Source organism: Prionailurus viverrinus, chromosome X, assembly GCF_022837055.1.
Source record: "Prionailurus viverrinus isolate Anna chromosome X, UM_Priviv_1.0, whole genome shotgun sequence".
Lineage (NCBI taxonomy): Eukaryota > Metazoa > Chordata > Mammalia > Carnivora > Felidae > Prionailurus > Prionailurus viverrinus.
In genome coordinates this window covers 15,741,342-15,769,255 of record NC_062579.1, presented here as the reverse complement: position 1 = coordinate 15,769,255, position 27,914 = coordinate 15,741,342, and the positions used below count along the sequence as shown (strand labels likewise).

The following is a 27,914-nucleotide window of genomic DNA, read 5'->3' as shown; positions in this document are numbered from 1 at the left end:
GTTTTAGTGTATGCAGTTCTTTCTTTGCTCTCTCTTTTTCCCTCCTCTATCCCTTCTTGCCTTCCCAATTGGGGCTGTAGAACAATAAGTTCTAGCTTTTGCAAAGGTTCTTAGTTTCCCAGAAATGCTCAAAGATAACCCAAATGGAAGGTCACCTGTTTTGATTTTGCTAGAGGGAATGCAGGAATGTCAGTTCTGGCCTTGGAGGAATCTGGTTTTAAGAAGATGGATGCTATTGGTTTCCTTAAATTAAGGTATTGTCATTTTGGGTGTGTGTGTAAGAGGCCAAGCCACTACGTGTATACCAGGTGCAAGGTCTCATGACCGATCCATGTCTTTACCATTTGATCCCCAATGTCTTGCATAACACCTGAAACTTATCAGGTACTCAAAAGATAGTTGGTAAAATAAGGAAGGCTAAGATCACTCTTATTTTTGTTCCCCCAGATCTACTGTCACCCAGGCAAGAGGTCTTCCTCACCTGAAACAAGCAGAAAGGGAGTGGTTGCTGGCCCTGTTCAAAGTCCTTGATAATTACTTCGACTATGCAAGTGATCATGGAGTACACCTGCCTCTGAGAAAGTAAACTGTCAGCTCTCTGTGGAGTCCTACCAGGGTGCCAAAGGTAAGGAAGTAAAACAATCTATCTTTGAAGTTTTAAGAATTCTTTCAGTGCCGTGTGTGGTAACCTCAGATATGATGTAGAATGGAATGAGGTCTTTCATTGTGAGAACTAATTAGCTATCCCACACCATGTAACTCGTATTTCTTAAATCAGAAACTTTTAATAGGACTTTTTATTTTTTGGAGGTTTTTCCTTCTCTTCTACTACAGATTGTTGCCCAAGCATCTCTGGCCATTGCTAATTATCTGTTTGCCTTGGGCAAGACAGGTTCTGACTGTGAGTCCAAAAGCAGCCTTGGGCAAAATAATTCATAACTGTATTTACCAAAAGTTATTCCATCAGTGCATCTTTGCAACAGTGTTTTCCATAATTACAGTTGCCTTGGTGCTTTTAAGATTTTTCATTTCTTGGAGCTGTTTGATCCCATCCATCCCTCTGGATTTTGAGCTTTTGACCTGTTAGACTTTTTGAGTCCCCATGGGTCTGCATCTGTTCTTAACTAGCCCAGGAAATCAATACTCCCAATATTTTCCATGATTATGGAATTGAAAATGTATTCTTCTGATGTTGGGGAACAGCTAATCTGTCTCTCAACTTTTAGAAGCTTCCATGGCTTATCCTGATTTGTTTCAAAAAGAAATTTTGGCACCTGACAAAGTAAATACAGTACAACAAAATAATATATTGAAAATAAGTGATGGAGATTTGAGGTGATAAACTAGGAAATGTGTATTTGCCTCATGTCCATCTAGATTTCTTTCTAAAATAAGAAAATAAAGTTATCCAAAAGGAATATGGAAGATAATGGGAGAGGAGATCACATTTTTGTAAATGAGAGATTTAAAAAAAAAATGTCCTCATGAACGTAACCCAATGGGACAGACTTAAAAGAATACTTACAAATATAAATTATCAGAATAGCATTAATATTCCTGTTCTACATATATATTAGGTGATGATGGAACAGTTTCCTTCAAAATTATAACCTGTGAGTGAGAAAAAATATCAAAGGAGAGGAAAGGATAAAAACGTGCAAAGATTTATAAGTTTTATTGCACACACGCCTTTTCTAAGAAGTTACTTGAGGATGTACTCGGCCAAAAGTGTTTTGTAAAGTCCAAACCAAGAAGGAGGACTGTATGAAAACTCCTTGAGGTGGATGAACTCAAGAGAATGCTGGAGTAACACCTCAACATGACAGCAGTTTTGCAGGCCTGGAGAAGAGCTACTCCACTTTGGATTTAGTAGATAGAGAGTCTAGACTTTAGTAGACAGAGGAGAGTTTCTAGGTAGTGGGATGGGGGGTGGGAGACAGTAATAAAATAGAAATGTATGATTGAACACTTGGGGAAAAAGGGAGATATGATAAAGCTAAATCATGCAAGAAATAAAGGCATTTGAAACTACAGGCGAAAAAAAAAACTATATAGAAAATCATGATCTAACTACGAAATAAACTAAATTATGCTATGATGTTCAGCAGTTACAATAGTGTAAGAAGACAATGTTTATTTGCCCATGATGCTTGAACCATTTCCCTTTATGTGGCTCAAGGATTGCAGCATTGAGGTCAAGGTGAAGGAAATGTGATCTCAATATACAACTTGACCTGCACTGAATGTGTTTACATTTTCCTAAAAATGAAAATACTACTTCTTGATTTTTGAGGTTTTATTATCATCCTATTAAAAATACTTGAAATTTCTACATTAGTTGTAAAAAATTTAAATTTGAACAACTTGGTAATATAAAAGCAAGTATGTAAATCACATTAGCTAGGACATGAGTGGAGGGTGTTGGGACATATGGAAGAAAGTGCCAGTGTGCTGCTAATTAATATCCTCAGTGTAAGGTGGTCAGAGGTCAAGAGATACTGAAGGAAGTTAGTAGAACAAGGGAATGAATATATTGTTTAATGTTACAAATGTAATTAATAAAAGAATTAAGTTCAATAATATGCATATCAAAAATTAGGAGGAGGAAAGACAAAGGAGAAATTAGTAAACTAAATCCACATCTTTGATAGAAAAGAAGATAGAAGTATATACATACTATTTTGAGATATGGAGGTTACCATCATTAATTCTGTAAACAGAAACACAATCAGTTGTTTTGGGGAAATGGTACTGTGGTGGAGAGGAAAGAAGTGAGAAAATATCGTCATCATACCTTTTCTCTTTCTGTAATTTTCCACCATGTGTGTTTCTTATCTTGATACAAAAAAATAAACTCAGTGACTCTAACATTATTGCAGACTAAATGCTCCAAGGGACTGCATAGCATTAAAAAATTTTTTTTAATGTTTATTTATTTTTGAGAGAGAGAGACTAGACAGAGACAGAGTGCAAGCAGGGGACGGGCAGAGAGAGGGAGACACAGAATCCGAAGCAGGCTCCAGGCTCTGAGCTGTCAGCACAGAGCTCGACTTGGGGCTCAAACTCAAGAACCTTGAGATCATGACCTGAGCTGAAGTTGGACACTTAACCGACTGAGCCAACCCAGGCGCCCCAGGATTGCAGAGCATTTAAATTTGGGATAGAACACACATTAAGGGGCTTAAAAAGAGTCAGGAGAGTAATCCAAGGAGTCCTCTAACCCAAAAGGAGGTTAGAGATATGAACTGGGAGTGGAAGAAGGCCGGGCAAGGGAGCATTGCTAAGTATAGATGACTATCGTGACACTTTCTCTATGGGTACAGTGAGCTTTGGTCCAGAAGCAAGGTAGGAAAACTAAAGGTGGGATTTCAAACTAAGCTGAGACTTTAAAGAGGGGAAATGTGTATCCAGCTTGGTGATGGTCATTGGCTATTAGCAGCAACAGAAGCACCTCCTCTATAGGAGAAAGTGTCTTGATTTAGGCAATACTCACACGTGAGTATCAAGCCATGCTCTCACAGTCAAGTAGCACCAAAGGAAAGGGAAGAAAACCCACAATGAGTCAAGGTCAGCAGAATCAATCACCACATATTAAGTTTCCCCAAATTACTAATGAACAGATTGCAAGACACTTAATATAGAAGCATTATGTTTGAAATGACTTTTTTTTTAAGAAAACATTTGCACACAACAAGAAGCCATTAGGAATAGACTGGAAATTTTTGTAAATAAATAAAAAATTATAACTCCTAGAATAAAAATGTGATAATACACTCCTAAAGTAGAATGCTGTTCAGCTGTGAAAATGCACAAACTGTAGCTTACCTCATCCATTTGCCTTCCTTGATTGTCTCTCTTCATTCCTTCTGGGATTCTAACCAGGATGTGAATTTTCCAGGAGTGATGGAAAATGTGAACCCATAGATACAGAGCACAGAGTGAATCCCAGCACAATAAATAAAATAGAATCCGGCCACATTGTGGAGAACTTGCATAATATCAAAGACAAACATTTATAAAAAGTATCTCCCCTCTTAAAGCCCTCATATGAGTGAAGTCATGTGATTTTTGTCTTTCTCTGACTAATATTTGGATATAAATTTTAAAAAAGAAAAAAGAAAATTAAAAACAAGTATCTCCCCCACAAAATAGGAAAGATTGCACACCAAATAAAGACAATTAGATTGATAGCAGTCTGCTGAATAGCAAAACCAAAATCGGAAAGAGAGCTTAGAGAAAACGAATAACAACCTAGAATTAATTGTGTACTCAGTAAACTATCTGTAGGATGAAATGAAGACATTTGAATTTTAATAAAAAAAGTATGATACCTTAACTAACAATGACTTGCTAAAGGAACTTCTAAGGAATATTCTTCAGGAAGAAGTAATATTATCACAGGGCAGTCTAAGCAAAGAAAAAGATAAAAACAAATATAAAACCATGAAAAATCAATGTAAACTAATAGTAACAGAATTACAATACTGTAAAAAAAAAAAACCCAGCTTTTAAAATTGGAAGGATGTATTCAGAGTTAACATGTATCAAGGTCTTTGTATTGTTTGTTCAGGGTTAATGTGTTGTTTAACTTAGCCATTGTTTAGTTAAATATGCATAATAAAAGTTCAAGGGTGAACATAAAAGAATAGAAATATAATTAGCAAAATAATGAAGACAAAAAAAGCAGTGGGGGAAAAAAAAAAACCTCAACCCAAAATTGAAAGAGAAGAATAAAACGAATTTTAAAAGCTTGATAAATTGAATTTAAAAGATATTAGAAGTCCCAGTATATATTACATGAATATAAATGGACTAAATTTTCTAATTAAAAACAGATATCATACCAGATTAAAAGAGAAAAAGAACAAACAGTTTTGTGGCCCTTTCTTTAATTTTTTATTTTTTTTTTAGAGAGAGAGGGAGAGAGAGAATGAGTAGGAAAGAGGGGCAAAGGGAGAGAAAGAATCTTAAGCAGGCTCCACACTCAGCATGGAGACTGATTAGGACTGGATCCCACGACCTTGGGATCATGACCTGAGCCAAAATCAAGGGTTGAGACTCTCACCAGACTGAGCCACCCAGGTGCCCCTTGTGGTCCTTATAACCGGCACACCAAAAGCATAGGGTGCAGAAGGTGGAATGTGGGAGAAAAGTAGACCAAGTGACTAATGGCTAAAAGAAAAAGAATCCTGGGGTCATTATGTTAGCATCCTGACACAACAGACTAAGTCAAAAAACACTATTAGAAGTAAAGAAGGTTACCACACAAAGTTTAAAAACATCAGTTTACCAGTAAGATAACATAATTCTAAACTTGCGTGAACATGACAAATATATCAGAATTGATAGAGCAGAAAGTTGACACAATTATATGGGGAAATTCATACATTCACCATTATATACTTAGTGACAAATTTTAAGACACCTTTTTTGATTATGTCAAGAATTTTTAAAAAATATAAGGAAAAAACTGGCAACAACTCAAATATCTGTTTCATAGTAACATAGAGAAAAAAGGATGATATCATCATAAAATAGAATACCATATCGCTATGACAACTATGAAAATAAATGAGCTATATCTCCATCAATAGTGTGTATAAATCTCCTGAACATAATGATGAGCAAAAGAAGCACAAAAGAATATATACTGTATGATTTCATTATATAAAGTACAAAGACTATAGTTTGAGAAGTCACTTTTTAAATTGATCAAACATCTGTTAGTCTAGAGTCAGCTTTCCCTTGCAGATATGAAGACTTCCTTACAGCTTTCATAATTAAGACACTGTGGTAGTGGAATGAGATAAACCAGTTGACAAATGAATTAGAAAAAAGAACCAAGAAATGTGAATGCATATATAGAACTTTGATTATGTGACAGATGTGGTCTTGCTTATCACTGTGGTATAGAACTCTTCAGTAAATTGTACTGAGAACAATTGATTACCCATGTAGAAAATTTAAAACAATTGGATAGATCCTTAAAATGCACAGTTCACAAAAAATAAATGCCAGAAGCTTTAAAGATTCAAATGTAAAATGCAAAACTTTAAAACTTTTAGAAGAAATAAACAAGACTCTTTCTGAACTTTGTGTAGGGGAGAGTATTTTTTAAAATACAAAAAATATCTGAGCATAAAACTAATTATGCATAAATTTAACTGCTTTATTGTTAAGTACCATAATCTATCAAAACATATTAGAAAAAGGAAAAATGAAGCCACTAACTGGGTGAAACTATTTGTAAAGCATACAGCTAACAAAGAATTACTGTCCAGAATATGTGAAAAATACAAGTGAATAATAAAAAGACAACCCAGTAGAAAATTAGGATAAATATATAAAACAAGCACTTCACAAAAAATGAAATATCTGTAGCCAGTAAACAGATGAGAAGATTCTCCAATCTTTTACTAATGTGAATGCAAATTAAGAATGAAATAATAATGCACTGCATACATATCAGAAGGGCAAAACATTAAAAAATGTTGACAAAGGATGTGTATTTATTTAAGTTTATTTATTTATTTTTGAGAGAGAGAGTGTGTGAGCAAGGAAGGGGGAGAGAGGGGGGAAGAGAGAGAATCCCAAGCAGGCTCTGTGCTGTTGGCACAGAGCTCAATACAGGGCTCAAACTAACCAACTGGGAGATCATAAGCTGAGCCGAAACCAAGAGTTGGAGGCTTAACTGACTGAGCCACCCAGGTGCCCGGACAAAGGATGTGTATTAACAGGAGCACTATTATACTCGATTGGCTGGGGTGTAAATTAATTAGAACAACTTTGGAAAATAAATTTTCTCTGTCTCTCAAAGCAGAATATGTACATACCTTGTGACCAAACACATATATCTAGGAATGTGATTTAAAGAAACTTAGGCACATTTTTGCCAGGAGAGCTGTGTAGGGATTTTTATAGGTGTACTATTTGTAATAGTCCCAAACTAGAAATAATTCAAATGCCTAGAGACTGGGGGAATGGAGGAATATGCAGTTGACCCTTGAATGACACAGGTGTCAATTGCTTGGGTCCACTTACACATGGACTGTGTGTGTGTGTGTGTGTGTGTGTGTGTGTGTGTGTGTACTCACACACATACATATAAACGGTATAGTACTATTTTCTCTTCCTCATAATCAATAACATTTTCTTGTCTTGGGGTGCCTGGGCAGCTCAGTCAGTTAAGCATCGGACTTCAGATTGGGAAAGTACATATGTAGATGCAGTGTGTGGGTAGTGATTTATTTCTTAAATGTTGAATATATTATGCAAAATGATTTACCTGTATGTTACATATATTGTCTTATTAACATTGCAAAAAGAATACGGGAAATAGAATTCTAAGAAAGAGTAGCAGAAAACAGAGCCACAGGAAAATAAAGAGTTGGACTATAAAATAAAGGAAATTAAAATTTTGAATACAAGAATTCTACAGTTACCAGGAAAAGGTCATAAATTTGGGTATAAGCTTCTTGAGAATTGAGGCCAAGAGGGAATAATTGATTACATGGGTCATAAAACCAAATTTCTGAAGAGAAACAGCTATTTCTGGTATTGCACATCCATTCTTTACATTGGAGCTGAAGATCTACTTCATTCTAAAAACTGTATAAAACTATAAAATCTAATATAACCCTAAGATCTCAATTCCTAGCACATAGTTCCCTAATTTCTCTGCAGAGTCACATAGTCAGGCTTTAGGCATCCTCAGACTGCGGATCCTCAGAAGGATAATGGAGTGGAGCTTTGGGGAAAAGCAAATCCTGCTTTTCTGGGCTACACTTTCAGTCAGGTGCCTCTCTTCCTCCCAGGTGATTTTCCGGAAATCCATGTGCACCTGTAAGATGGTTTAGCTAGGTACATGGTAATAGAATTGGTGGGCAGCTACCCAGGATTTGTTGACTGTCCCAGAGAGCAGGAGGAAGAAAGGGCGATGCAGTTTTGTTTTATCCCCCTGGTTGAGAAGTGTCACCAAAGACAAACCGTGACATGGTAAATTAAGAGTTTTCTTGTTTTAAATATTTTATTCAGATATAATTAGTATATAGTATCATGTTAGTTTCAGGTATACAATATAATAATTCAACATTTCTATCCATTTCTTAGTGCTCATCAACATAAGTGTACTCTTAATCCCTTTTATCTATTCCACCCCCCTCCCCAACTACCACCCCTCTGTCAACTACCAGTTTGTTCTATTTAAGTCTGTTTTGTTTGTCTCTTCTATGTTTGCTGTTTTGTTTTTTTAAATTCCACAGGAGTGAAAGCGTATATTTGTCTTTCTCTTACTTATTACTTTTAGCATTATACCCATCCATGTTGTCACAGGTGACAAGATTTTATTCTTTCCTTATGGCTGACTAATATTGCATTGTATGTATAAGCGTGTGTATATGTATACACCATATTTTCCTTACCCATTTGTCTGTGGATGCACACTTGAGTTGCCTCCATGTGTTGGCTAGTGTAAATAATGCTACAAAAAACAGAGAGGTGCATATATCTTTTCAAATTACTCTTTTTATTTTCTTTGGGTAAATACCCAGCAGTAGAATTATTGGATCATATGGTAACTCTGTTTTTAATTGTTGAGAAACCTCCATACTGTTTCCCACAGTGACTGCACCAATTTGCATTCCCACCAGCAGTGCACCAGGGTTTGTTTGTTTGTTTGTTTGTTTGTTGTTCACATCCTCATCAATACCTGTTACTTCTTGTCTTTTTGATTTTAACTATTCTGACAAGTATAAAGTGATACCTCGTTATGCTTTTAATTTGCTTTTACCTTACGATGACTGATGTTGAGCATCTTTTCATGTGTCTGTTGGCCATCGGTATGTCTTCTTTGGAAAAATGTTTGTTTTTCAGGTCCTCTGCCTATTTTTTAATGGGATTATTTGATGTTTTGGTGTTGAGTTGTAGAAGTTCTTTATATAGTTTGGATATTAACCCCTTACTGGATATATCATTTGCAAATATCTTCTCCCATTCAGTAGGTGGCCTTTTTGTTTTGTTAATGGTTTCCTTTACTGTGCAAGAGATTTTTCCTTTGAAGTACTCCTAATAGTTTAATTTTACTTTTGTTTCCCTTGTCTGAGGAGACATATCTATAAAAATGTTTCTACAGTTGATGTCACAGAAACTGCTGCCCATGTTTCCTTCTAGGAATTTTATGGTTTCAGGTCTTGCATTTAGATCTTTAATCCATTTTTAGTTTATTTTTGTGTATGATGTAAGAAAGTGGTCCAGTTTTATTCCTTTGCACGTGCCTGTCCAGTTTTCCCAGCACCATTTGTTGGAAAGACAATCTTTTCTCCATTGTATATTCTTGCCTCCTTTGCCATAGATGAATTGACCATAAAAGTGTGGATATATTTTTGGGCTCTCTCTTTTATTCCATTGATCTATGTATCTATTTTGTGCCAGTACCATACTGTCTTGATGACTACAGCTTTGTAATATAACTTGAAGTGTGGAATTATGAGGCCTCCAGCTTTCTTTTTCTTTTTCAAGATGGCTTTGGCTATTGAGTCTTTTGTGGTTCCACACAAATTTAGGTTTATTTGTTCTAGTTCTGTGAAAAATGCTGTTGATATTTTGCTAGGGATTGTATTAAATCTGTAGATTGCTGTAGATACTATGGACGTTTTAACACTGTTTGTTTTCCCAATCCATGAGCATAGAATATCTTTTTTTTTACATTTATTTTTTTTTGAGAAACAGAGTGAGACAAACCGTGAGCTGGAGAGGGGCAGAGAGAGAAGGAGACACAGAATCTGAAGCAGGTTCTAGGCTCTGAGCAAGCAGTCAGCACAGAGGCTGATGTGGGGCTCGAACCCACAAACTGTGAGATAATGACCTGAGCCGAAGTTGGACGTTCAACCGACTGAGCCACCCAGGCGCCCCTAGAATATCTTTTCATTTGTTTGTGTCATCTTCAATGTCTTTCATCAGTGTTTTACAGTTTTCAGAATACAGGTCTTTCATCTCTTTGGTTAAGTTTGTTACTGGGTATCTTAATGTTTTGGGTGCAATTATAAATGGAACTGATTCCTTAATTTCTCTTTCTCCTGCTTCATTATTAGTGTATAGGAATGCTACAGATTTCTGTATATCAATTTTATATTCTGGGAACTTACTGAATTCATTTATTACTTCTAGAGGGTTTTTTTGGTGGATTCATCAGCATTTTCTATATAGTAACATGTTATCAGCAAATAGTGAAAGTTTTATTTTTTCCTTACCAATTTGGATGTCTCTTATTTCTTTTTCTTGTTTGTTGTGGTTAGGACTTCCACTACTACACTGAATAAAAGTGGTGAGAGTGGACGTCCTTGTCTTGTTCCTGATGTTAGAGGATAAGTTCTCAGTTTTTCACCATTGAGTAGGTATGGATTTTTATATGACCTTTATTATATTGAGGTATATTCTCTGTAACCATACTTTGTTGAAGGTTTTTATCATGAATGGATGTTGTATTTTGTCACATGCTCTTTCTGCATCTGTTGGGATGATCATTTGATTTATATCCTTTCTCTTGTCAATGTGCTGTATCCTGTTGATTGGTTTGCAAATAGTTGTATCCTGGAATAAATCCTACTTGATGGTGGTGAATGATTTTTTTTAACATATTGTTGGGTTCATTTTGCTAACATTTTGTTGAAGATTTTTGGGTCTATGTTCATCAGAGATATTTGTCTTGAAGTTTTCTTTTTTTGAGGTGTCTGTCTGGTTTTGGTATCAGGGTAATGCTCACTATGTACAATGAATTTGAAAGTTTTCCTTCCTCTGCTATTTTTTTGGAATAGTTTGAGAAGAATAGGTATTAAGTCTTCTTTAAATGTTGGGTAGAAATCCCCTGTGAATCCATCTGGTCCTGGATTTTTGATTATTGGGAGTTTTTCGATGACTCATTCAATTTCATTGTTAGTAATCAGTCTATTTGAATTTTCTATTTCTTCCTGATTCAGTTTTGTGAGTTTATATATGTTTCTAGGAATTTATCCATTTTTTTCTAGGTTGTTTGACTTGTGGAATATAATTCTTTGTAATATTCTCCTATAATCCTTTGTATTTCTGTGATGTCAGTGTTTATTTCTCCTCCTTCATTTCTCATTTTATTTATTTTTGAGTCCTCTCTCTCCTTTTTTATGGTTGTGTGTGCATCAGAGTTTTACTAGAAGAATAAAGCTTGCAGAACAAGTTACTCTTGGTAAGAAATAATTACAGTTTTGGACAGAATGCTATAAGCCACGTAATTACAAGATCAGATGAATTGGTTGCTGCCATAAACTTCTCTTTACAGTACTTCAAGAGAAAGACATTAAAGTAGGAAAGATAGGAACAGTGTGCAGACAATTATTTGAATGAGTTTTAACGTGAGGGAAAAAAATATTCCAAAAATGGGTGGCATTGTTTTACAACAGGAATGTATTAATGACCTTTCTGGCTGTCAAATGTAAAAATATGCTTTTACAGCATGACTAAATAAAACATCTCATGTGAAAACCTCAAATACTATGACACATTTCACTACCCAATCAGTATTTTCATGTGGCTTTCCCCAAGGCATAATAGGACCTTTGCTTTTCACAGATAGTGTATTATCAGACAAAATAACGCAAAACCTAAGCATATATTTAAAACTATTTAAAAAAGTTACAACTGGAAGAAACATTACAGACAATTTAACCCAAACTTCTCATTTTACAAACAAGAAAAATTGAGGCTGAAAAATTAAATGACTTGCTTAAGGTCACAAGTCATAAACAGTTGTCAGCATGAGGCCTAACCTAGTCAAATCTGGAAAATTACCTTTCTTTGCCTTTGAAACTTCATTTGCTCCACTCTTCCTAGTGGACTCTTTCTCTTTCCTACTCTGTCATTGTCTGCCTATGAGAAGTTTCTCAATACCTTTCTTCTCTGTCCAGAAGTAACAGCATATTAGTTCTGTTGTCCCATGTATCACTGGTTATAGGTAGAATTAATATACATTTCCAATGCCACCGAGCCTATCTGATACAATAAACTAGAAATTGAGAGATGCTGATATAGAACACCTTACTTTTTCTACTTTGAGGGGTACATGGAAGTTGGGGGAACATGAATTTTGATAATCACCTTCTCTCTCCTTGTTTTGATGAGTCTGGTTAAAGGTTTATCAATTGTTTATCCTTTCAAAGAACCACACCTGGTTTCATTGATATATTAGTCTCAATTTCATTTATTTCTGCTCTAATCTTTATTATTTCCTTCCTTATACTGGCTTTGGACTTTGTTCTTTTTCTAGCTCCTTTACGTGTAAGGTTAGATTGTTTATATGAGATTTTTCATGATTCTTGAGATAGGCCTGGCACTGCTATACTCTTTCTTCTTAAAGCAGCTCTTCCTGCACCCCAAACATTGTGGATTATTGTGTCTTCATTTCATTTGTCTCCATGTAGTCTTTATTTTTAAGATTTTTTAATGTTTTATATTTGAGAAAGAGACAGCATGAGCAGGGGATGGGCATAGAGACGGAGACAGAATCTGAAGTAGGCTCCAGGCCCTGAGCTGTCAGCACAGAGCCCAATGTGGGGTTCGAACTCTCGAGCAGTGAGATCGTGACCTGAGCCAAAGTTGGACGCTCAACAGACTGAACCACCCGGGTGCCCCATGTCTCCATGTACTTTTTTATTTCCTTTTTGATTTCTTGGTTGACCCATTCCTTGTTTGGTAGCATCTTATTTTGCCTCCATGTGTTTGTGTTCTTTCCAGAGTTTTTTCTTGTGGTTGACTTTTTAAGTATGGGACATTAAGCCCAGTGGGTTTTCAAAGCCTAATGTTATGGGAACTTGTCTTCTCAGTGCAGGTCCCCCACATCTGGGGTGCTTGCTGTGGAGTCTACTCCTTTCCCTTCTTCATACTTATGGTGTCCCTCCGGTTTGTGGTTAGTGTCTCTGAGAGTTTGGTTCCCGACCACGTCTCTGTCTCTCCTGCCCTTTTGGATATGGTCTCCTCTCTATGATTAACTGTGGAAAGTCCATTTTGTCAGTCTTTGGGTCATTTTCTGGGTTAATTGAACTGATGTGGCTGTTATCTAGGTGTGTCCATGAGGCAAGGTGAGCTTAGGATTCTCCTCTGCCATCTTTCCAGAAGTCTCCCCAGTAGGAATTCTTTTCACACAGTTGGCCATTGGAACAATTATTTCAAAAAGAACTATTTATGCATACTTTTGAATAACATATATAATATATAACATTTGTATTTACTAATAATCAATTGCTTACATTTACTTTTGTGAAGAATATGTACAAAGTATGAGATTTGAGAAAACTTCCATGTCAGTCACCTTCAGCACGTGCGCACGCGCGCACACACACACGCACGCAAAGAGTGTGTATTGTAAAGTGAAAACTTCTTTGCATGGCATGCATACCCTTTACATTCTGGCTCTGAATTCCCTAGCAGTTCCTTGTACAATTCCCTCACATGTTTTCTAAGGTCCCATATGCCAGAATTCTTACTCTCCCATGAATATTTCACTCCTATATTGCTGGTGCAGTCTCTCCACCTCTGATGGTGTGGTGCCTTGTTATCCCCTAGTAAACCATCTAGTAAACTGCTTGTCTTCTTCAAAATTCAGCTCCATTATTGGCTTCCTCAACATCTCCACACCTGGAAAAAATAATTGTTCTATTATGGTCCCATCGTAGCTTACATATATCTAAATTTTTTGTGTCTCACTCCCTATGTCTTAGGTTGATTCTCTACTTCAGTCTTAGACTCAGTGGCGTGATGGTAAGACATTTGTGTGGCTACACGAGTCCCCTCTACCAATGAAATGTCATTTATTAATAGTAGTCACTTACATCTGCCTATTGCTATGCCCTTTTTTCAAGGTGCTTTGATTTCCATTGTCCGTTTAATCCTAACAATATTTTGGAAGGAGGTATTATTTCCATTTTGCAAATGAAGTACAAGGCACACGGAGATGAGTCACCTAAGAATGCACATGGTAATTTCACACTATCTAACAAAATTACATATGCATTTACCCTTTGACAGCAAGTACACTGCTAGAAATCTATCTCAAGGCAAAAGTGGCAAAAATATAAAATGATCCACAGAACTGCTCTTAATTATAACATTATTTATAATAATAGGAGATTTGAAATAAGCCATTGTTTATCCAGAGGTAACTGAATAACTCTAAGGCATCCACCCAAAGGAGTACGTAAAAGGCAAGAGATAGATCCCTATATCCTGTGGAATTGTCTGCCTAGGACATATTATTAAATGCAAGGGGCAGAAGGGTCTATATGATATATTTCATCTAGACGTGTGCTATTTTATTTTTAAAAAGCAACAATGGAAAAATAAACCAACTAATAAAAATGATTACCTATAGGAGAAAAGAAAGGGTATAGAATAGAATAGAAAAAGATAGACTCTGTATTTCTTTGAAACAAATCTATAGTTTTAACTTTGGAAATATGTAAATGATTTATTTTCTGTTGAAACAAAATTTAAAAAAATCTTACAAATGTAAACATACTAAAAAAGATGTTTTACATATCAAATAGATGTGTTTACGTATCATTAACACATAGGAATTATTTTGAGTGACTTTAAAACACAGTATTTTGATACTATGTCTCTATGTTCAAAGGACAAAAAGAACCAAAATTAAACTTAAACTTCCTTCAGAAATATGATTGTTAGAAATAATATGTATATTGGTGTTTAGAATCTGTATTGAGAGCGCAATATTGTATAATTGTCATTAGGAACTGAAATTTTCATCACAAGACAAAAGAGGTAAAACTATATAATCATAGGAGTTAAATACATTCTCTGTAATCTTACATGAAATATCACTATGAACTAAGGATTTACATTTCTTGTTTGAAAAATTATAAATTTCTAGCCTCAATCCTCAGAAGAGAGGATGGAAGTAATGATTATCCGTAGCAGCGAAATTGTCATCTTGAAATACCAAATCCTATTAATGAACCAGAGTTCCTCGGAGAAATGGGTGATTTCAGGTCTGAGGCAGGAAATGTACATGATGACATCTAGGATATCTGTACACTAGGTTATCTAGTGCCAGAAAATCTGAGAAGCATTGTCTATTGGGGTCCTGCTAAAGGCACACAGAAGCCAACATGAGGGAAATCCTCCTGTCTAAATTGGAAGAAGAAGTGCAATTCACACATGAACAGGAGAGAATTAATGATAATACTGAGATTAGTCTGGCTCCTTTATTCTGAAAATTTAGTAAATAAAGTGAAGTAACTTGTAGGGGAACATTCTTTTTAGAAGAACTCCAACTAATAAATTCATAAGGAATGTCAGTATTAGGAAATTATGACTGTACCATCTCCAACAAAGTGCTAGATTTAGGCAGCAGTCATTTAAGGCTGCTAAAATTGTTAAGTGAAAGCTCGATGAGGAAATTTAAAATTGATGGGTTAGGCTGAAAACACCTGAGCCTGCTTTTCCTCTTAGCATCACTAGAAACGCGCAGCCAGTCTTCAGGTGGTGCCTGAAGGGATGCAACCGGAAATAATACAGAACTCTTTTTGGCTGGTATTTATTTATTTATTTATTTATTTATTTATTTATTTATTTACGTTTATTTATTTTTGAGACAGAGAGAGACAGAGCATGAACAGGGGAGGGGCAGAGAGAGAGGGAGACACAGAATCTGAAACAGGCTCCAGGCTGTGAGCTGTCAGCACAGAGCCTGATGGGGGGGGGCTCGAACTCACGAACCGCGAGATCGTGACCTGAGCCGAAGTTGGACGCTTAACCGACCAAGCCACCCAGGCGCCCCAATACAGAACTCTTGAAATATCCTTGACTACAAAAGGTGGAGAGAGGTAATGAAATCCAGTCATGTGCCCACATCTAACTTGTAGCTGGCAGGAAATACAAAGGATGGAAGAACATGTTAAATGATACCAGGTCCATATAATCCACCGAATCTAGACCATAGTTAAATCCACGGGGAAAAGATGACCAGCATTCTTTAATAAATTCGTTTCATGGAGGGAAAAAATGGAATGGAGGAACTGTTCTAAAAGAGACTTCAAGGACATAAAAACCAAAGACAATATGTGGGCCATGTTGAACTCTTCCTTTGAACAAATCAGCTATAAAGAGTTTGGAGCAATTGTGGGGATTTGAATAGGGATCAGGTACTGGATGACTTTTAGAAATTATTGTTTCTTTTAGTTGAGTTATAATCATATTTGAGGATACGTTTAAAAGTATTCTTACTAAAAGGGATGAATTTTACTGTATGTAAATTATCTTAATTATTTTTTAAGTCCTAATTTAAAAGGCTATTGTCTGTTAGGCATACATCTGATCCATTCAAGTTGCAACACAATTTTCAAGAAGAAGGGGAAATAAGGGGTGTAGATGAGACAGGCTTGGCAAATTGTTCCTAAATATTGAAGGTGGATCATGGATACATGGGTGTTGAGATGTTAATATACTTTTGTGCATGTTTTTAAACTGTCATGATAACAAAGAGTAGGAAAAGAAGTAAAATAAGGCACATCCTATTAGTAGAATGGCAGCCCAGCACTCCTGAGCCTAATGTTATTTATAGTAACTATCACTAAGAATTGGAGCTAACAGCAGGCAGGGTCATAAAATCTGTAAGACAAGGTACTGCCTTCTAGGACCTTACAAATGGCTTGGGGAGATGAGAATTATCCTCAAACAACTCTAAGGCAAGGCACCTTGCCAGGAGCCTAGAGATACTGATCTGTTTCAGGTGTAAGGCCTCTGGTTATCAGCACTCGTCTTGGGACCCTGGTGCTACAGGCTATGAATGACTCTGGGGGGTGGGGTGGGGGGGAAGGGCATGTCCCATCCCGCTGAAATGCTGGGCAGTTTGGGTGAGTAGAAAAATTGGCCCACGTTTCATATCTGAAAAGAATCTACCAAATAGTAACCCTAAGTCTCCATTAGACCCAGTCCAGTCCTCACATCTGTTGTGCTACAAATTTGAGAAGAGAGGCATTTGCTTTGCTTTTCTGTGCTGAGAGCCCAAATGCTTGTGCTCGGCCACCTCCCCCTCAAGAACAGACAACAGAATTTTTTACTGCATAAGCCACACGTTGTTTTAGCAACAACCTGAGGGGCTGAGTATGGTTAGGGGTGACAGTCTTCCAGTGTGTGTGTCCCGGGGCTGTCGTTTGGGTGGGGGTGCTGGTGTAACTGGTGGCGGTGATGCGTGTGTGTGTCTGTGTGTGTTCTGCTATTCTACAAAACTAATGAAAATTCAGTAGACAAATGCTTTTCCATCTCTGACAAAGAATAGGAGCGGTAGCTGTGTGGATGGTGAGGGAACCGGCAGCAGCCCTGGCAACAGGAAAGCAAAAAATTCTGAGGAGCTTCAGAATTAGCTGGACGTAGATGGAGCGGACAGAAGGAGGCTGGACCACTTCAGCTGGTTGTGATAGAAACCTCTCCTAAAGGAAACAAATTGAATACTTGATCTGCTGAGGCAGTAGTAGGGATGTGAAAATAAGTTATCACACTGAGAGGGAAAAAAGTTAACCAAACCCTGACTAGGGGTTAGAGATACATGGGCATAGAGACACTCTAAATGACTCACTCTTCTCAGTGGTTTAGAGACACCACCGTGGTGGTGGGCAGAGAACAGAAAGAAGTTGGAAGAGCTGAATTCCCTGCTCATGAAGACTTTTAGATTGGAGTATGGGAGCTAAGGTACGAGAAGCAGCTATCTTCCTGAAGTAGGGGTCTGTTTAGATATTAACAGAAGCAAAGGAGGAATGGTCTTTCCATTGTCATATCTCCAGTGTTTCATTTTATTGCAATGACATGTTTTATATTTTAAGAACAAAAATGTCCTATGAACTATAGCTTGAGCATCAGAGAAATTTAAAGCAGCAAGAAAACAGGGGCACCTAGGTGGCTCAGTTGGTTAAGCATCCGACTCTCAATTTTGGCTCAGGTCATGGTCTCACAGTTGGTGAGATCGAGCCCCGTCAGGCTCTGTGCAGATGGCCCAGAGACTGCCGGGGATTCTCTATCTCTCTCTCTCTCTCAAATAAATAAACCTTTAAAAAAATAAATAAAGCAACAAGAAATCACTTATTTGGGGTAAAATTATCTGGTTAAAGAAAATGTTCTTCCTTCGAAGTTATCCTTCTTCTTGCAGAGCCTGCTTGCAGTACACAGAGGGGGCTCTGTGTGAGGCTCTAAAGAAACACGTTGTTAACAACAGAATGCCTCTGTGTGAGAGAGGGAGGGAGGGACTCAGACTCAAAGGGTAGCTGGAGAATGTGCCAGATCTCTGGAGTTTTTCCATGATGCAATCATCCCGGGCTGTAATCACCCTTGCTGACCCCCACATCCCACTGTGTTTCTCCTCATTCACGCCACTTTTTGTCAGTACCTTCCTGTTTAGCAGAGATCCCCATTCCTGATACTTTGCGGGGGCTCATTATCTTCCATTTATCTGTGCAGCCCTGCATTTGCCATCTATTAGTCCAGAAACATAAATGATGCAAACCCTTTCCTATCTGGCTGCACCACCTAATTATTCCTCATTTGTTTTTATTCTCTCTCAATTTAGCATCATCTGCAAAGTTGGAAATCATGTTTTCATATCATAATTAGGGCTCTAAGAACCTCAGAGAAATTGCCTGGCAAATATGTGTGCCTTTGCTTTTCATTTTAATGGTGAATTTAAAAGTGAGAAAATAAATTAGGGCTGAAGGAAATAATAGACTGAAATGAAAGTTTCTGGAATATAGATGAGGAAACGTGATGGAGCAACACAGCAAGAGAAACTTCCAGCATTAAAGTGCAAGAGCCAGCCCCTCAAGTAAAGCCATCAAGTAGATCAGCAGTGTTTCCTCTTTCCTGTGCGATGAGATTTACATTTAGATGTTCTGCTCTGGGTTTTGGGGTATGCCAAAGGGTCCACAATTTTGCTAATGGGATAAACCTTTCCTTTAGTATGCACAAGATTTACTTTTTTATGGGACAGCAATCTGGATGAAATTTGACAGAGGTAAGTGTGCACCTCTACGCCCTTGAAGTTCTTCCAGCTGGACTAAATTAAATAGGCCCGAGTTTAACAGGAGAAAGTCAAACTTGATTTCATATGTATGGGGAATCCACACAGACATCAGATTCCAGAGACAGGAAAAATGACGTATATATGTCATCTGAAATAAGGAGAAGGGAGTAGTGGTCTGGACTTCAAAGGAAAGGGAAGTAGTTCACAGGAAGATGAAAAAGAGTAAATGTTGGTAAACAAGTGTTTGGTGGGCCTTGCAGAAATAATGGGACACAGAAAATAATTGGATCAAGCAGGTCTTGCTAGGTTCCTCCCTATCTACCATGCCTAGTTGATGTTATAATGCAGTTGTCCGTGGTTAGAGTTGTCTTCTTGGGGCAAGTCCTCTATCTAAATTCTTTGAGACAGTTGAAGGGGGAGATTTCTAAACTTTCTTCCTGAGTCTTCTGGTCCTCAGTTGATTTCAGCTCAAGATAATCTTCATGCCGATGTGGCATATCTTCGGGCCTCCCTGGCCCTTATAGTAATTTAAACAGAGATGGCCACTCGTGAGAGAGAACAGAAATAATCCATAGATCTAAAGGACTGTGGAACAGAGGGTGGGAACATAGCAACTTGGTGAGAAAGTTCTTGAAATTCTTACTGTAATTCCTACAAACTGTCACATCCTTAGTGCAGCCTCTCCCATGAAGCATTTAGCTTTTCATCTTTAAAACTTTCTTCAAGGTTCATTTCCAGGATATTTTGAAGTAGCTTAACCTGGCTCTTTGTCACCTAGAAATGTTTTCCCTGTGTACATGTTGCCTTCTTTATCTTTCCTCCTTTAATAAAAATTTCATCTGCATCCCTGTACTGTAGGATCTGAATGTGTACCTTTAAGCATTTTTGCATGTACTATTTATGCAAGTGTCTGTATGTATATTTTTCCTACCTGCCACGTTAGTTAAAAGTCTCATGGGCCGGGACGATGTATCAGTCATGACACACTAGGTTATGATCTAGTAACAAATAACCCCCAAATAGCAGCACCTTAAAAGAGCAATGTTTATCACTCATATTTTATGTCTTTTGTAATTCCGCAGGGGGGCTCTCTTCGTATTTTCTCACTGATCCAGGTTGATGGAGCTTTCCAGGTACTTGCTTCCTGGGGGAGCAAAAAAGAAGGAGGGAGGGAAAAAAGAAACTAGAGAACCATGTTCTGGTTTTTAAATTTTCCCCCATATACATGTCAGTTCTGCTGACATTTTATTGGCCAAAGAAACTCACACAGCCATGCCTGAGTTTAACAGTGTAGGACTGTTTCACTGTCTTATAGGTAGAAGTTGTGAGTATTTGTGAACAAGATTACAGTCTTTTCCAGATGGTGCTTTCTGTCTCTATTATATCTTTTCATACTACTAAGAGTAGTTCTCTGCACACAGTCACCACCAGAGTGCTAAAAAAAATACAGCTAACCAGCCAAAGAAATAATTTGGATATTTTTCTTTAAGATATTAGCAGCTATTTGACCCAGAAATCTGCCTGTCAGTTCTTTCTGCCCACTAACATGGCTCTGTGAGATTGTCCTAAACAACATTACAGTTTTGTTCAACTGGTAATAGGCACAGAGTGAAATGAAAAGTCTCCACGTACATGTGACCAAAAGTAGTGACGATTCAATGACATTTGAAATCATTCTTCCCCTCTTCTAAAGAATCAAGCAAAATAATTTTAATAAATTTGGACCATTGTGTAGTTTGGCCTTTGAACATTAATAAAGAAATTATCTCTATTATGTTTTAAAATGATAACACGTTTAGATTATCTTGCCTGTTACTCTATATCCCTGAATGTTTTGTGCCTTGTTCTAGAAAGCCTGGAAATTGAATTCAGCAGTCTAGCCAACATCCTAGCAGAGCTGCTGTCATCAGGAATTATTTTCAAAAAGGGAGAGACTGTTAGGAGAGGGAAAAGGAAAAATACTAAGAATTTACTGGAATGTGTTAGAAAGTCACAGACCAGGCAGAGTACTGAGGACAGTTTGAGGAGCTAATATGATCAGGCAAGACCCGTTTTCTATTGTTATTTGTTTTCGTTGGAAATGGCTTTAATCAGAAGTGGAAAGGATGGGGGATGAGGAGATTAGAAAGAAAAGAATAGAACATCCTTCAGTTTTATTTTGACTTGTTTTAGGATTATTTTTCATTCTTCGATAGTGCTGCATTACTTAATCCTCTAAACATGATGAGCCCAGTATCATAATCGTATGCAGTTCTGCTTAAAACGTTTAAAAGCTCTGGCATGGATAACACAGGAATCTTATTTTGCAAGTGTTGAAAGCAATTCCAGATACTAAGCCCAAAAGTAGAAATGTCAGAAAAGCCTTCTTGTTTACCCCTTGTTCCCTACAAAGTTTCTGTCTCCAGCATTGTCCCAGCCCCACCACCTCAAGGTCCCCGGAGGGGGCTTGAAAACACAGACTGCGTCTGAAAGTCCATTTCTGCCTTCTTAACTGAAGGCACCTGCAAGGCTTGTGGCAGCCAACATGAGCTCTGAGCACAACAGGGAACCATGTGTCAGAACTGACACCTCCTGCAGCCTCTGCAGCCTTGGCTTTGGGCTGCCGTGCGTGATCACAAACTACGGTGCTGGCCATCAGAGGTTAGCGCCGCTAAGCTGGCCGCTGCTTCCTGTCTTTGGGAGGGAAGGCATGAAAAATGTAGTTTGGTTTAAAAAGTCCTTGCCAGTAGGTAAAAAGCAAATGGATGCTTTCTGGAGAGATGCCAGAACTTGTACGCTTGAAGCCAAGAGTACACACACACACACACACACACACACACACACTTTACTATTCCCATACCCCAGATTTGCACTTAATTGTGCTATAGTCATTTGACTTACTGAGGTGTGTGTGAGGTTATTCGAGACTTGAAAGCACAGTCTAAACTTGTCAAAAACATTTTATTTAGAAAGTACTTACTAGCGATATTCTAGAAGGTTGATCTAATTTCTAAAAATAGACAAATACTTGGCCATATATATAGAAGCACAGAAATGTTAAGATGAAAGTGAGCTTGGCAGTCACATGGTCCAGTCCACCCATTGTACAGACAGAAAACCAAAGTCCAGGAGGTGAAATGACTTGCCAAAGTTTACAAAAATTGGGAGTAATAGAGTCACTAGAGGATCTCAGTACTCCTGACTTCTTGTCCTTATTGTTTCCACAACAGAACACTGGATGTACCTACAATTATCCATTTACTTGGGAAATAATCTGGGATTCTCTGAGAAGCAATCCTTATTTTAGGGCAATATTAAGAATTTTGAAACAGAAGAGTTCATAAAGACCGTTAGGTCAACCTCAGTGTATATTCTCGAAGTTTCCAGTAGCATCAAGAGATGAACAAGAAATATATTGATTTGAAGGAAAATTGATCTTTTGTTAAAAAAAAAGTAATGTCAGAGACATTTTTTCAGCTTTATTGAGATTCATTTCATATACCATACAATACACCTATTTAAAGTATACAATTTGGGGGCACCTGGGTGGCTCAGTCGGCTAAGCGTCCGACTTCGGCTCAGGTCATGATCTCACAGTTTGTGAGTTTGAGCCCTGCGTCGGGCTCTGTACTGAGAGCTTGGAGCCTGGAGCCTGCTTCAGATTCTGTGTCTTCCTCTCTCTTTGCCCTTCCCCCACTCATGCTCTATCTCTCTCTGTCTCTCAGAAATAAATAAGTGCAAAAAAATTTTTTTAAGTATACAATTTGTTCGGTTTTAGTACATTCAAAGATTTGGGCAATCATCACAGTTTAATTTTAGAACATTTTCATCACTCCAGAAAGAAACCTCATACCCATTAGCAGTTACCCCTCATCCCTCACTCCTCCATCCCCTGGCAGCCACTCATCTACTTTCTGTCTCTATGCATTTGACTATTCTGACACAAGTGGTTAAACGACGTGTGTGTGTGTGTGTGCACGTGTGTGCATGGATGCGTGTAGGAGGACTCTTCACTCCAGGCCTTGAGCTGGGGCTGCTGTAGAAGAACCAAAAGATATATTATCAAGGCAATTGCCATCCTGGAACTGACAGTGCCAGTAAAGACAGAGGGCAAGCCCGGATCCCCAGGGACAATTAAACTGAGGTGCTAAGTGTGTGCAGAACCAATGTGGGAACTGTCAGAGCAGTCTGGGAGACAGGACAGACCTTGAACTAGAGAAATTTAGGTACAAACAAAAGCAGATCCAAGTATCCACTGGGCCACCTGCAGGGACAGCGGACCTGACATAGTGTCAAATAAGAGAAAGGGATAAGGGGTATGTGTAGTGAGAGCTAGAAAAACACCCTCAGGCAGAGAAATACTATTAAACATTTTTAATATCCCCTTACCCTTATAGCCTACTTTCCAATAAATATTTTATGTAAGAATAATGTTTATCATTACAAAAGGAGTATGTGTGCACCATAGAAAATTAGAGAATATGCATAGGCAAAAAAAAGAAAACAAAGACATTTTGTTTCTAAAACCTAGATTATCACCATTAACCTTTTATTGCGTATCCTTCCAGAATAGGTTCTACCTGTATCTACTTATACATCTATAGCTGTTCTTTACCAAAATTAGATCACAGTGGGGGCGCCTGGGTGGCTCAGTCAGTTTAAGCCTCCAAGTTTGGCTCAGGCCACGATCTCACAGGTCGTGGGTTCGAGCCCTGTGTCGGGCTCTGTGCTGACAGCTCAGAGCCTGGAGCCTGCTTTGGATTCTGTGTCTCCCTCCCTCTCTGCCCCTCCCCCACTCACACTCTGTCTCTTTGTCTCTCTCAAAAAATAAATAAACATTAAAAAAATTAGATCACAGTGGACATGTTTGGTATCTTGCTTTCTTCTTTTAGTAATTTCTACCTAACATGTCAGTAAGTTGCTCTCCAATTGTCACCTTAGATCTTGAGACCCATACTGTCATGGATCAAAAGGATCCACATGAAGAACATTGTTGAAAAAAATGGGATTTGGGCATCAAGATTGGGAGTGAATTTTTGAAACCCTTTAAAAATACTGTCATGTTTACCACCACAAAGAAGTTGGTATTTTAAGGATAACATATATCTGATCCCATCCTTGGGAGACTTCGACTCTGGCTGGATCTCCCCCATGTGTCAGGATGAGTCTCAGTGGTCAGACGTGAAAAGCAGTCCTGATTTCAAGTTTGTTATTCCTAAACTGATATTCTTTCTAAACAAAAGAGCTAGGTCTTACTGTGTTGTGTTGTTTCCTGGTGAGCTGAAGGAGTCCTTGGTTTCCCTCACCACGTTTCTTTGGAGAAATAAAAAAAAAAAACTTAAGTTTTCTTTCAACATTATACTAATAGATGTTATTTCCCTTTTGAGCAAATTCTGATAAATAGCTGCAATTTTAAAATTTTAATAAGGTGATCATTTAACCTACAAAAATATCCTCCACATGATTCCAAAAAGCACTTTGTGCCATGTTTTAAGTGATTAGCATAGCAAACATTTATTTGCCATTTTTCTCAGAAACATGCCTGTTAAGTAAACTGAGGCATGCCATTAGAAGCTGTAGATTTTATGAAAAAAAAAAAGATGGGGCTGTTTGGAAAAACAAGAGGAACGTAGTAAGGTTACCTTAGGATGTGGCACGGACATACGCTTCAGGATATAGACAGAATTGAAACACTTGTATGCTCTCTTGCTGGCTTTTTAAACATGAAAGTATCATTTGTCCGAGTCTCATTTTTCTCATCTGTAAAAGGGATATAAAGATGCACAACTCTCAGCATTTTTGTAAGGAGTAAATGAGAACTTCTGGAAGAAGTGACACAGTGAGTTGACACTGATAAATGATAATACTACCTCACACTTCCATAATGCTTAATGTGTGCCTGGCACTCTTCTAGATACTTGACATACATTGAGTCATTTAATATGACAGCCCGACAGGCAGGTATTGTCATCACTGTCTCTATTTCACAGATAAGGAAACTGAGGCCAAGAGAAATTATGCAGCTGACCCAGGGTGACACAACTGGTGTGTTGTAGAACTGAGATTTGAACCCAGGAGATAGGACTTCAGAATCAGTGCTCCTAATCATTCTATCACCCCTTACAGTAGTTCTGTTTTTCCTTTTCCTTTTCTTTCTTTCTGTCCTTTTTTTTCTGTCAAGTGTAGTCATTTTTTACCTGTTCAATGATTATTTATGGAATGTTTGCACTACCCCTGTGTGAGGTTGTGCGAGGTCCCTGCCCTTGTTAAACTTACCCTATTATTCATCTCAACTGCCTTGCTTTCACTGAACAGTAATTACTTTCCTTTGGTGACCTACATTGGGTACTTTGATGTGGAGATGGCATCATGGGCTTGAGGGTGGGTCTGGCTTTGTAGGCAGGCACCCTGTTTAGTCACATTGAATCCCCCACTCAGAAGGGCCCCACGCTTGGTTTAGTGCTTTGCCGTTGCTGTCTTGAAATTTTTAATAATTTTATCCTTGAACTTGTGTTTTGTTAAGTGAGCCCCAAGGAGACATGTACAATTTGTGTGCCTCCTGCCCCTTGTTCCTCTGTTCACCCATAGCCTTCAACATGCCACCATCGACACAGAATTTCAGTGGACCCGTGATGCATGGTGTCCAGTGAGTTTCAAAACAAGTATATGAGAAGTGTGTTAAATGTATGACCGCATAAGCAGGGCAGTGGTGGCTGCTGCCATCCTGGGGAGATCATGCTTTCTGTTCTGAAAGAAACTTATTTTGAACATGCAGAAAGAAGGTAAGCATGTTCTAAGAAACGTGGAATCAGGGCACCCTATCCTAGCCTTTTTTCTGCTTGCTTCCCTGTTTGGAAACCACCTGTGGTATTGGTATGTGACATTAGCCAACCATATACATTGAAAGCGATGACATAGAAGAAAGGGGAAGGATACGGCGACCTTTTCCTTCCAGTCCTTCCTTGCTCATCAGTAAGCCAGAGGTAGACAGTATTGGTAAATGTGCTCATATCAAGAAGCAAAACAAAAACAATTGTGTTGTTTTGTGCAGCATTTCCACTGTTCTGATAAAAGCATGCACAAGCTATGAAAATGACATGTGTAATTTTGGTGATTCTGTAAATGCTCCTTTATCTGCATTTAAAACTGCCATTAGTCCATAGAAAAATGAACATTAAAATACATGCTAGTGATTAAAATTTTTAAATTTTGCTTTACTTAGAATAACATTAAACAGAAAATTAAAAACAGCATGACGAGAGAGAGAGAGACCACAGAAGAAAGGAGAAGCTTTATATTTTAATATCTCTAACAGCACTTTTCCCCTGCTTTTTGAACCAGATCTCCCAAGTGTTTATTTTCCACTGGGCCCCACATGTTGCACGTGATGCCGCCTGAGGGTGGAAAATAGCAAGGAACACAGAGGTGAGCTCCTTAGCTAAAATGCATCAGGACACAATTGATTGGAGTGGAGAGAAGGGGATGCGAGCACAGGAATAGAGAACTTTGAAGGGCGGGCTTGAAAGAATACAATTTATTACAAAAAGCCAAAGGGACTAGCAGATTGTTGAGCAAAAGATGTATTTTTTACTACAAATTATGATACGTACAAATGATGGGGTTTTAAATACTGATCTGATTCTAAATGCAAATGTGCAAGCGAGCCAGCCAGAGAAGCCACTAAATAGGCAAACAAGCAAAGAGCCACCAAAACCACCCCTTAGCTTCTGGAGCCCTGAATAGGGTATAATAAACAGAGGTGAACTGGAGGCTGGGACAATGGGTGAAAGAATCGTGTATTTGATAGAGCCTTCAAAATGTTAAAGAGTCACTTTAAGATCTAAGAATAAAACCTCAGCAGTGGGTCCTTGAATCTTAGAAGACCCATCATTTCACATTTAGAGACTTTCCTTTAGATGTGGCTATTACCTGAGGTAACCTCTCCTACCAATGTTTTGTCAGAAAGGTCTCTTCTTGGGAGAAAAGCATGCTTACCCTTTTATTATTTTGAAGAGAGTCCACGGGCCCTTCACTGCAGCAAGCCATAGACTTGAAGCTTTGCTCAGAGCTACAGCCCTTGGGCAGAGCATGGTCGGGCTGTATGGCACGAGGCCCTGTGGACAAAAGATAAACACCCAGATATCAACATAATTACCCTGGAGACTAAACGTGTGATGTTTGTTTTCCTGCCTTGTCTGGCCGTCTCCTCCCCTTGTTGTCGCATTCATGCTTGAAGGAACAGATGTTATTCATACTGTAAAAGCAAGCCTCTTGTCCTCCTTGCTCATCAAGCACAACTCCTTTCGCTGGTGCTGGCTCTGTGGGTGATAGGTACATCTGATCGCCTGGCCATTGCTCCAGAATGACTGATGAGCAGTCTCCGGAGATCAGCAACTTTGGGCCACACTCTGTGTTAACAGGGATGAGGCAGTGCCCATGAGGAGGAAGCGTTTTGTTACGACTGTAGCTTGACTTCCAACCTTGTTCCCTTCCAATTCCCCCTGGCTCTGAACACAGAAGACGCTTTCTTTCCAAAGGCAGCTTTATAAAGAGTGAACTCTAATTTATTTAGCTTTTCTTGTGCCAATATCCTAATAGTTAGACAGCAACTCCCAGTAAGTGGTTGATTACATCCAAGCAAATACACAGCTGAGCAATTAAGTGCATTCACTTGCACCTTAGCAGACCTGAGGTGGTAGGATTATCTCATGGAAATAATTATGGCTGCTCTGTCCTGCCTTGCTGTTGTTTGGGAAAAATTGGCTCTTGAAATTGGCTTTGGGCCAAGTGGGCTGTTGCCTGGCTGTTTCTGACTGAGAAGTATTTAGATGTATTGTTTTTTTTTTTTTTTTTTAAATTAGGTTTACACTAAATACCATACTGG

The 27,914-nt window shown here is 38.2% G+C and overlaps 1 long non-coding RNA gene across 1 annotated transcript; it reads left to right on the top strand.

The window, feature by feature from the left end:
- The first annotated feature begins 454 nt into the window (after window positions 1–454).
- On the top strand, window positions 455–27,914 carry LOC125157282 (uncharacterized). The gene is made up of 3 exons (XR_007148940.1): window positions 455–625; window positions 26,372–26,455; window positions 27,892–27,914. It is a non-coding gene; the product is annotated as an uncharacterized LOC125157282 (long non-coding RNA).